Genomic DNA, 10,844 nt, shown 5'->3' with positions numbered 1-10,844 from the left:
TTAAGAGCCAGTATGGTTATCTCCTCTGTTTAAACACGCTATCATGGGACAAAGTAAGACGCTAATCAAACACAATCAGCAGAATATCGTCTATCTAACGCACGAATGTCGCACTCCTTGTCGTAATCCACACGCAATGTCTGTTTGAAAACAGAAAAAACAACCACTGAAAGCGTCAAACTTTTCAGGCCTTTTCCCAGAAAAGGACTTTTTTTAAAAGAAAGCCTCACACTGTAATCAAAACACTCACTCAACTTTGTTCTCGTCTCAAACAGTCCCCACTGTTTAATGGCCTAAAACCATTCACGTTATATTAAAACATAACAAGAAACACTTTGAAATGATTGCCCTCATCAACATAAAGGACTTTAAAAAAAGAAAAACAGCTTCACACTGTCCTTAACACAAACACTCACTCCAATATTCTCAGCTTCCACTGTGATTGTGTTCTTTATCTCAAACAGTCCCCACTGTTTAATGGCCTAAAACCATTCACGTTAACTTAAAACGTAACAAAAAACACTTATTGGAGCGATTAGCCTTTTGCCGACATGTAATAACAGACAAACGAATAGCATGCAGGGTTAAACATAAGAAAAATAAGTAATTTGAACTCACCCTGCTTGTGAAAATGCAACGCCACGTGTTATGGAATTCTTATTGTTATACACAGGGCTGCCAAGTTTCAGTAACAAGTAGGAGTGAGACTTTCGGGGGAAGATGCGTTTAGATTTATTTTTTGCCTTTTTTAACGTCGATTTAGAGGAATATCTCAATTTAAATTAACATTAAGACTGTTGTGATGTCTTCACCCCCATGCCAGCTGCCCTCCCTGCACTGTCGGCCTCCTCATGCTTATATAGTGTTAATAATTGACCAGCACAAGTAGAAATGAAAACAATTGTAACAAGAAAAGGTTTGACAAATAAAATACATTTATTTATAAAATGTCAATATAAAGAAAACATAGCAGCCTTTTAGGAAATAATAGCAGCCTTTTAAGAACCAATAGCAGCCTTTTCCTTTAGTGCATTTTTTTTTAAGAGTAACAAAATTAGAACCAGAATAATATATATATAATATATATTATAAATAAATAAAGTGCATGTCTTTGTTTGTGTGTTTTGGTTTACATGACATGTCTCATGTTGTAGGTGTTTGTGGCAGATTTTGATGCCTTGATGACAGAGGGAGGGGGCTCCCATTTGAAACACTGTGGCTCAAGGTTTGCCATCTTCACAGTCATGATGGATGATAGAGTTCCATCAAGAGCCAAACAGTTTTTCGGGTTTTGTTCAGTCCCACCACAGAGAACACTCGTTCAGCATCAGCATTTGAATGTGGAAGTACCAACACCAACTTGGCAATACGAGAGAGCCTCCCAAATCTGCTCATACCGGTCACCTTTGAAAAATGTAGGAAGCCTAATTACTCTCAAGTATTTTTGTATAGAATTAAGTTGATTACGTCAATGGGTATTTCAAAGGGTGCAGAATAATTCTTACCTTATTCTTCATTGATGCCAAGTTCCCCCAAAAGCTCTCAATGTCGAACGTGGCTGGGTCTTCGGGCATGGCAATGTCCATGGACTGGTAGTCCAGAAACTGCTCGTCAGGTCCGTTGTATGGGAGAAGTTCAGGAAACCTAAAAAGAACACAATGTGCTCTGATCTGGTAAAGTAATGTAGCTGAAACGGGTTGTTTTTCAGATGTGGTCATTAAACTTTACAATCTATTAAGAAAATGTTAAGAAAATGTGACAAGAGCCAAGAGTCTTTAACCTGCTCTACTTAAGCATATTGAGATAACTTGTGTTATGATTTGGCACTATAGATAAATGTACTTGACTTGATACCCCAACTAACCTGTCGACAAAGTACAAGGCGTCTTCCACTCCACACTCTACCCTCTGCTGGACATCCAGAAACATGGCATGTTTTATCTGGGGCTCTCTCATGGGGAGTTTCTTCATGGCATACTCCACAGCCCTCACCAGAAACGCCACTGCTGCCTGCTGGAACCTCTGCACTTGCTGCGGTGTAATGTCTCCTGCATCAAGGAGCCTGTTGAGTATAGCTCGAGTAGTGAAGCCGATCACCAGCTTTTCTCCTACGAGAGACACAATAAATCAACAACGTCACATTAAGGTGCTGTATGCGATTCTGGAGAAAGATTGATGCAATATGTTCTCATTCCCAACACCAACATGTCAGTATGAGACTGGGAATAAGACCGGTGTTGAGTCACTTTAGCAATCATCAACAACCACAATAGCTAACTTGAAAGCACCCCTTTAAGTATCTTCATCACATCAGTGATTGATTGATTGATTGAATACTTTATTAGACAGAAATGCAAACAGCACAAGGTACAGTCACACATTTGGGCTAAAAGGATAACATAAAAAAGTCCTGTGGACTTGTTTCCATTGTGGTCCTATGTGTGTGATGAGATGAGATTATCAAACTCATAACTTGTCTGCACAAGCAGCCCTCTAACAAACACAAACAGTATTATGTGAGTGAGATCAGTGAGTGGATAGTGTATGTGCATCTGCTGATGTGAAACTTGGGAGGATTACCTGGCAGTAGGTTTGATGGGTCCTTATAGAGGATTTCATGCAATTCCCGGTGCTGCGGGCTTCAGAAACTTCGAGAGAAACTTGCGGATGATGAAAAAAGGAACAAACATAGTACATTATTACTAGCATACTGTATCCCAACCTTCCCAATTTACCTCATCATGTAGAAGGAAGATGGAGGACTTCTCTCTCTGGAGGAGGAGGTTGAAGGTGGAGAAGACTGGCAACGTTGCTTGATAGAAGAGCAGGTACACCTCTGTCATTGGGTTAGAGAATGCTTCCAACAGCCTCCTGAACCTTGGTTGTTTCTCATCTGTGAATAAAAAAAACATAGGTTGTGCATATTACATACATTTACTTTTCAGTCTGTTATAATAATCGTTCGTTCATTTGGATCATTGAAATATTATGCCTACCTGATGACTTGAAGTAGCTGGCCAGTGGTTGCAGGGTACGAGTCAACACCTCTCCAGGCTCAACCATCGAATGGAAACGTGCATAAGTATTTCCAAATACTCGCTTCCATGGAGCTCACATAATTCTATGACAAGAATGGAACATCTTAATTTCCATTTAATTTAACTCTTCTGAATTTCATTTGGACTGCACATACCTGTCAGGTAACCTTTACGATTGGTGCTTCCTTTAAACCAGTATCCCACATCCACAGTCAGATCCTCTGGATCAAAAGATAGCTACATGTTACTGTTTGATTGATTGAATATTTTATTAGACAGAAATGCAAACAGCACAGGTACAGTACAGTACTGTAAATTTCCTTAGCTCATAGTAAGTATCCATTAGATCACACAAGCAAATACGTAATGATTTAACTAACACTATTAGTCACGGTTGTTTGTTGTTAAACCCACCGCAGCAACCTGCCACACTGCTCACCAGCAGCCTGTGTAACGTTAAGTCTCACGTAGTCAGACCCACCGTTGACTTCATCAAAATAAAAATATTTGTACAAATAATGTGGTTACCTACCGTTTGACCTCCCGCTTCAGATGAAAATGTCAGTCACGGCATTATTGAGGCGCTGACACAGACGTTTCACGTTTACTTTTCGATTTCTCCGCCATAGAGTTATGTTGTTCTTCATAGGATAGAGACGCAATGACCCGCCCTAAGCTGCCTCTGATTGGTTTGTATACGTGGTGCCTTTCGTTGGGTTGGTTGGATTTAGCCTCGAGGGCTGATGATTGGTTATCACATATCTCGGTCAGCCAATCGGGGGCAGAATAGGGCGGGCTCACCCTGTCCCTGACTCGAACTACGGCAAGCCTCAAGCAACAAGTTATGGAAATATATCATTAAATAAAAAAATAATTATAAAGTAGTGAGAGGGGGGGGGAAAGCGTGTGAAATGGCAAGTGTGGCGTGAGGCGTGTGAAGAGGTTACATTGCGTGACTCTCACTCTCAAAGGGTGAGACTTGGCAGCTCTGGTTATACATTTGGTTGTTTTAACATTAATTTCCCAGCTATTTTCAGGAACCGGAAGCAGCCGTCCAACACACAGTCCTAAGATTGTCCTGCATAAACTATTGAAGAATTTTGATGTAACAGGTTTCTCCTTACCGTGGTTTGAGCTCTTTGTGTGTTGAACAGCTGCCAACGGCTCCGGGCAACAGCCGCGTGTATAATCTCTCCCGGTGCAACGAAAATCCCGTCAGCCGGTCACCAATTGTTATCTGTGTTCTTATTCTCAGCGTCCAGGAAAGAGAAGCTTAAAAAGGAGACTAAATGGAGTCTCTGGAGGTTCACATTGGTACTTTAATAATACAAAGCGTGGTAAAGTCACAAACAGGATATTGTTCGACAGAAAAGCAGCTGTCCCTGGCTCTCGCTAGCAGAACAAGAGGCCCGACCCCTCAGGTCTCGTTGTTTATATATCCTCTCCTGGCTCCTCCCTGGGGGCCGGCTCTCCACGTATTTAATGTCCGTTGCTGCGCATATCAGAAGATACAGACATTGTACATTCAATATATCTAAACACGCCTTTTCTCCTCCTTAACTCTTTCATGACTTTTCATTTAACACATTCTAAACGCTGTAATCAATACTCCAAAAAATACAGGAAATACTTCAAAGCAATTTGGTTTTCCGGTCGTTCCGAATGTTTTGACATGCTACCCACATCTGTAAACAATAACGTACTCAAATAAACTGTACCTTCATTTAATATCCAACAATAATAATATCTCGACGTCTATAGTTGTAGTGTTGAAATCAGTAGGTTTCGGTGTGCAACATCATATCATATCGCTGCTAAATTCACCTCTATAGGAAATGGTATATTAGCCTCATGCTAAATGCTAACCGGAGATGAAGGATTTTCAGAATAAAAGCTTAACAACTGGTTGTGCACAAGAACTTCTGGTTTTACAGTATAAAACAGCATTTAAACTGAAGGTACATTTAAGGTACATTATGCCATCAAAACATTGATTTTAATTTCTAACAATTTATTAGGCTATTTATTACATGATATAAAACTGTTAACCTATAATAAGAAACAAATAACTCTTATAAGGAGAATTAAAAATAATACACAGGCCTACTTTAAAATAAATTAAACACAGCACTTGGGGAGTCCTCTGCACATTTGAAGGAACAAAACATATTATTAAAATGAGCCCACTTTGAAATAAATAAAACATATAGCTGCACCATAAAAAGAGTTAAAGGTAGGGTAGGTAAGAATGGAGAAACCAGCTCGAGTGCGCTAGAATTTGAAAGTTCACAACCGGAAAAAATATGCCTCTTCCTTCAGACTTTCTTACAGAGCCCCTCCTCCAACACACACGAACGCACACATGACCAATGAGGGCACGAGATAAGTTTGTGCACAGATGGAAGGCTGACAGGCAGGTAGGCCATCCAGTTATTTTAGCCGGGCCGGCTCAGATGATTGGTCGTGCTTTTTACAGCGCTACGGCTTCCAGAGATTACTTTTTGTATGTATTTATTGTCAAAGCATTTAATATATTCATTGCTATCGGGACGTGAAGAGCATTCCATGGAATATAACAAAAAGTGTTTTCTGAAATAAATTACATACCCCATTGAATTATGACTGATGATCGTCTGTCTTCCTCTCCCGTGTTGTTCCTCGATACGTAAAGGCTGCACCACCGTTGACAACTTCTCTCTACATATCAGACATACCGTTAAACCAGCATCGTTTGCTGTGAAAGCATATAACTCTGTCCACACAGAATTAAATCCTGTGTTCCTCCGGTACTTTTCTTTGATTTATCCATAGTTCGCTCATCGAGCCGGGGGTCAGGTTATTCACCTCCAAGAAAAGGCGCTCGCGCAGGACCGTAGCAGGATGTGACCATAGACTGTGACTGTGACTTATATTTTAGTTGACCTAATTAAAACCGTTTTGTTTTTTATTTATGTGTCACAGTATCACCTCAAAATACAAGATACGAAACATTTTCAACCATGCAACAAAATATAAATAGTCCTACAAATACTTTTATTTGTTTTCCTTCTTATTTTTGTCTAAGCTCAAGGGAGCCAGAGCAGAGGGCTTAAAGGGCCGCATGCGGCCCGTGGGCCGCGGGTTGCCGACCCCTGCTCTAGGGAAACCAAAAACGAGTAAGTTGAGTTTAGTATTGCAGAGCTGCAGAATAAATCTGGCATTAGTGTATAGTGCATCCACTACCTTTCAGCAAAACAAGAGCAATGTGGAAACGTCTTGAACCATACAAGATGGACATGGCAGTGCCCTGTTTTTACTCCTTTTGCTCACTTCCTCAGATGTTAGAAAATGCTATAGAACACATTCTTGTCCTAAACAAGTGTTAGATACCCCTGCTGTCCTGCCCCGTTGGACAAAATCTGGAAGCAGTTGAGGAGGCATTGTGACAGGGGGCTCTTTAGATCAAGTCTAATATCTCTGGCTTCACATATTTCACACACTTCACAAAAAGAAACCAACTCCTGCAAAGACCAAGGGGAAGTGGATGAATATTACAACACATTCGACAGCAGACAACCAGGAACTGCTGGGTTCAAGTCAAAGGTGTCCCACTGTGTACAGTAAAAGAAGAAGCACACCAGCAGTTTGTTCCCCTCGCCACATTAGATGTTCAAAAAGTCTAGTTATGTAAGACCCTCATCCATCAAAATGACTTTGAAAATCTGCTGAATGCCTACTTGTGTCCCACAATAAATAACCTTTATCAGATATCCTTCTATAGCATCTCCTCTGCCTCTGTTGTTCCTTTTGTCCGTAAAGTTGGTAAGGATGCAAGTCAGAGAATCTATCATCAATCATTTAATTTGGCACCAGCAATAAAACAATTTCAACCAAAATAGAAGAATATAAAACAATAGATAGGCTACAGTCAATTGTATCTGGCACGAAACAACATTACACATCCCTCTGTCTCAGAATCAGGCGCAGTAATACTGGTTACTGAAAGCTACTAATCACTAACTCAATCAAGAGATGTGTCCTCCCATCCTGAAACTCAGGTTTAAGCCCATTGTGTTTCAAGAGTTTGATAAATATACAAAGAGAAAAGGAGGAAACTATTGTAACTTGACATATGACTTTTGCATTGCAAGCGAAAGTTTGGATCTGCTATTTTCTGGGAAAGACTTGCCATAAATCAATAAAGATATGAGTTGATAAAATCCTAATGAGAAAAGCTGAGATGTGAAATTAAGTTTTGGAATTCAAGGTTGAAATGAACTCAACTGAAGCGTCTAGACTCTAGAGGGAAAGAGCAGCAGGACTTGTTAATCCTTAAATCCTTAAAACCCTCAAGAAGGAAAAACTATGATTTAACAAGGGCCATATTATTTTTAACAAGCTTTCAGTTTAGCTGGGCACTCTAGCATTTATCCTAAAATCTATTGCCTTGCTCAGTATCTCTGTGCCTCTGTGTTTCCTACACCCTAAATCTAACGTGTTTCCTTTTTACCCCTCCTCTTCTCCTCTTTCTCTCTCACTCTGTAAATCAATTTTGGGCTTCAGGCTGCTGTGCCTTGCAGGTATCTCTCTCTTTGATAGCGTTCCCACCACAACTACGAGTGAATGTGTGTGTGATAGCACCCACCACAGCTGAACAGAGGAGTCAAGCCAGATTTCCAACTTCTTTGTAGGATTTTGGTACAAACTCAGCCATGTTGTAGCAACAACGGCAACTTAAAGATTCAGACACACACACAGATAGACACACATACAGCCCGACATCTCACACACATGGCTTTGAACAATGGGGATGTGAAATTAGGAGTTTGTTCCCCCGCTACACATGTGTAGGCTTAGCATTAAAGAGATAGGCAGAGAAAGAGAGAAGGAGGGAAAAAGAGAGGCAGTGCTTTGAAGGCAGATGTACCTAAAGGCAATGTCCTTCAAAGAGTTTGTTGCACAAAGACATTTGATGAAAAGTGTTTACCAACGGACGCAGAACAGAGAGAAAATTATGCATAAACATGAGAGATGATGAGCTGATTCCCACATGTTGTAGTTTTATAGGCACACACACATGACCTTTCCCATGTGGCTTTGTCAGTGGAGACAACTTGGGATAAATCCAAGCTCAAAAATTATCTGTGAAGCTAATTCAATCCTCATTAGAATAAAACACATTTGACAGGGGGAAAATAGAAAAATATTTGGTTTAGGGGAAAAAGTTTTAGTGTTGTCAAGTCTTTTAATAGAAAGCTATAGGATTAGGGTGGAATATGTGTGTTAAACTGCTGGCACCACATGCACCTTAAGCAATTGGGTTATACACATAGGAGAGTGTATAGGTTGTAGCCCCTGATGACTGGTATACTGCACTTTGAAGCACCTGCTCTTTCACAGCATCAAAATTAGTCAAAAAAATTGGGGGTCTTACTGTCCTCTCTTGCCTGTAGGAGAATGCACCACATACTCAGTTAAAACAACGTCAGCATATTTCATATGCTCAGCTTATCCATGCCACACAGTTGTCAATCATGTCCCAGTCCTGAAAAACAACCGGCTACACCAGGTTGCTTGTGGATTGAAAAACTGCTGTGAATGCACCTCTCAAAGCCTTGTACTAAACCCTCAGTGCTATTCTAAACTGCAGTTGTAAACAAATGTATGGAAAACTGTGCAATAACAGAGCGGGAATGTCACACATAAGCCGGCAGCGTGGCCACCTGTCTTGCAAGTGATCCCAGACTTTGAACTCACATTAGCTAACTGCAGTCAAGACCTCACATTGGGTCGTGCTTGGTTAACTGTCCATCTCGTGTGGAACAGCTCCACCTGTTGACGGATGACTGTGTAGCAAAGCATGTGGGAGGTTTGCTCTCCGACATACTGTGTTTATAAAGTGGCCACATTTGCAGATGGATTCTAAAGTGATATTCGCTCCACACAGCGGAGAGTTGAGCTTAGTTTAAAATGTATTAAAACAATCAGAATCTTCTAATTAAATTATTCTACAGACTAAATATATACACTTCATTCACAAAGAACAAATCTGGTTCTTTGTGAATATTTCTCGGCGCACACCATTACCTCACTGTATACTCAGAGTCCACTTTGCCCACTCCCCTTATAGGATTAACACCTCCTTTTTAACTAGTAGCAGGCACACTACTGCATCAAACTGTGTCTTTACTTGTAATAAAACACAACACATTATCTGTTTGGAGAAGATTTAAATATATTTTCCAGCACGTTATATAGATCAATTTGAGATTAGATTTGTAAATAAGGTTTTAACAATGCCCTAAACACTGCAGATGTTGTAGCCTGATAATTTTTTTTTAACATAATGTATTATTAATGAGGGATTACCAGATTCTACCTTCACAGTGGATTACATTAATATTCAACTGCAATACTCAGCCAAACCCTTATTCATTTTCTTACAAATGTAATGTGCAAAATGATCAAAACTCTATTTTAAAATCCCAGCCTGGATTGGTTGACAAAGAACAAGTGCTCTGATTGGTTTTTTAACCTTTATTCCTGTTTGCTACTGCTTTCCCTGAAGATGTGTGTCTGGCAGTGAGACACTAAGATGAATTAAAGCTGCCATAAAACCTAACGAGCCTTGTGCTTCTGATGATTTTCTATTGAGATTATGAAACGTGAACTTTGAAGTTGTAACATTAAGTCAAAGCATGACATCATGCCATGCTCTGGCAGGCGTCTATGTCAGATTTTCTGCTACAGCGTTTAAAGTCTGTGAGCCCCTGTGGGTGGAAGTGATTTCACAAGATTGCCTGAATATAATGAGCTGATATATCTTGGAGTAGATATGATCTTTTCCTTAAAATATCACTCCAATGATAGATTTCCCCTTTGCATACAGTATACAGAAGAGAATCATTTGTAGGATTAGGAAGCAGAAAAGATAAGGAGCAAAGCTTGTGATTCACTGTCACAATGATGCACTGTGACAAACCCTTTTAAACAACATTAAAACAATGTTGTTTAAATATGTTTCTGTAGTTTTATGACCTGGACAGCCTTTCTTATATTAAAGTACACCTTCTGGTCCTGGAGAAGGCTCTTTCACAAAGACCTCCCAGACATAGGCACTGAAATCCACCATGTGTTTGGAGCTCTATTCGTTTTACTGTCTCATTAGACCTGCTGCTTTGTTAATGTTAAATACTCACAGATGAACCCCATCAAATCCTTTTAGCTACTTGGACTAAAGATATCAGTTAGCTATTTTGTTAATGATACAATCATTAGTGGGGGATTTTTGTTTCACTTCCCTTTTACTACATCTGGTTTTCTGCCTTTTTACACAACTATTGTACTTAACATAATGGAACATCGAACAGTTTAGGTCCTGCAGGTTAAACCAGACTCAAAAGGTCCCTCGCTGAACATTTCTCCTGTTTGAAAACAAAACAAGGGTTTCCATGGAAAAAGATTGCTCGATTAAACACTTTCCTATAAAGTTAAGAGCACTGTTTCGCATATATCCCATATACCCCTACTGACTCATTAGTCCCCTGCCACTTTATTGAACCTACATGTAAACACTCACAGCTGAGAGTTTTAAACTGAACCACAAAGCTTTCCTTCAGAAAAGTTCTCATCGCTTCTGTGTATGGGGTTATGTGCAGTATTAAACATTGAATGCGTAAGAATAGACAACAGAGCCAAAAGCAAGGAGAACGAAGGGGTTTTGTCAATAGTAGGGGCACAACATAAGCTAAGAGACAGGCAATTTGAGAACATGTGCGCCAGAAAAGCTAAGGCATGCTCAGGGTCAGAACCACAGCTGGACTGGGG

General features: G+C 40.0%; 1 long non-coding RNA gene across 4 annotated transcripts; it reads right to left on the bottom strand.

The window, feature by feature from the left end:
* Window positions 1-914: 914 nt before the first annotated feature.
* LOC117541434 lies at window positions 915-4,415 on the bottom strand. 4 transcript variants are annotated; one of them, XR_004568312.1, is made up of 8 exons: window positions 3,571-4,153; window positions 3,194-3,259; window positions 2,997-3,121; window positions 2,736-2,893; window positions 2,581-2,660; window positions 1,865-2,108; window positions 1,506-1,644; window positions 915-1,404 (listed from the first exon to the last, which is right to left on the bottom strand). It is a non-coding gene; the product is annotated as an uncharacterized LOC117541434 (long non-coding RNA). The 4 variants fall into 4 exon arrangements; XR_004568313.1 differs by lacking the exon at window positions 3,571-4,153 and adding an exon at window positions 4,163-4,415 and having other exon boundaries at window positions 2,581-2,893; XR_004568314.1 differs by having other exon boundaries at window positions 2,581-2,893; window positions 3,567-4,153.
* Window positions 4,416-10,844: the final 6,429 nt, after the last annotated feature.

This window comes from Gymnodraco acuticeps, unplaced genomic scaffold, assembly GCF_902827175.1.
Source record: "Gymnodraco acuticeps unplaced genomic scaffold, fGymAcu1.1, whole genome shotgun sequence".
NCBI classification, from domain to species: domain Eukaryota; kingdom Metazoa; phylum Chordata; class Actinopteri; order Perciformes; family Bathydraconidae; genus Gymnodraco; species Gymnodraco acuticeps.
This window is presented reverse-complemented; position numbering and strand designations above follow the sequence as displayed.